Below are 1155 nucleotides of genomic sequence, written 5' to 3'. Positions count from 1 at the left end.
ACCCGCGTAGCCGGAGCCCTCGGCGCCGCGCAGGGCCTTGAATGGGTGGGACGGGGTTCGGCTGCCGGCCCCGTACCCGTACCTCCCTCCCGCGGGGGAAGCCGCTGCGCCGCCCCACTGCTCGCAGTGGGCTGCTTCCCTGACTTGTATCGTGTCTGGGCTCTCTCTTGCCCACGTCTGATACACACTGTCTCTGCTCCGTGGACTAGTCAGAGACCGAGCGGACTCCTTGTGCCAGGGTGGCCGGTGGAAGGATCAGGCTCTCTCAGAGATCGAGAGAGGCCCGAGCCACTTCCATTTTCTGAGGCTCCCAGTATATTAAAAAAATATTAATTCATAGTGCACTACACAGGCAGTGTGGCCTGGCAATAGGACACAAGTTTGAAGTTGTATGATGAACATCTTCTTTCAATCCTGTCAGTGTATCTCTGTGTCTGTATGTATAACCTCATTTGGAGATAACATCAAAAGTTTAAATTTGAGGACCTCCATGAATGAGAGGCCTGGGTCAAATGGCCCTCCTACCCCTGCCCCCTCCCACCCATAGGCCCTGGGAAGGATAGAGGCTTTAAAGACCCTGGTAGACCAAGCCCTGGCTGGGATGATCTACTTGGGAACCATCCTATGCCCTCCTAAGGTCCCTTCCAGACTCTTATGATTCTGCTATCTGGATGACAAGGTGCCTGTGTCTCCCTCTGACTCGCGTCTCTTTACCTCTGACCTGTTCGAAATACTCCAGAGTAAAGTCATCTTCCCCTCTCAGTGCTTCAGCCTTGCAAGTTCTGACCTGCCTCCTTGTCTTGGAAGTTCAATTTCAAGTTAATCTTCAAAACCTTAACTAGTCTTGTCATCACCTAGAGATCTGCACTTCTCTTCGTTCTCTCATTTCTTGCATTCTTCTCGACGCTTTTCAACTTCTTATGTCTGTCTTCTGTCCTTGACTTCAGACCTTCCTTCAATCATCCCATTTTTTATGCAGTAAGTACCTTCTCATTTCAGCTTCAGTTTTCTTCTTAAAAATCAGCTTAATCCACCTGCCAAGATTCTGCTGCAGGAAAGCAGGAACACATCTGTTTCCATCAGTCTCCTAAAATCGATGTACCCCCCAAAAAAAACTAGTCTATGTATTGAATGGCCACCTCTAAATAGAGCCAT

Source organism: Crocodylus porosus, unplaced genomic scaffold (genome assembly GCF_001723895.1).
Source record: "Crocodylus porosus isolate Cpor-Errol unplaced genomic scaffold, CroPor_comp1, whole genome shotgun sequence".
Lineage (NCBI taxonomy): Eukaryota > Metazoa > Chordata > Crocodylia > Crocodylidae > Crocodylus > Crocodylus porosus.
Note: the sequence above shows the minus strand (reverse complement) of the source record.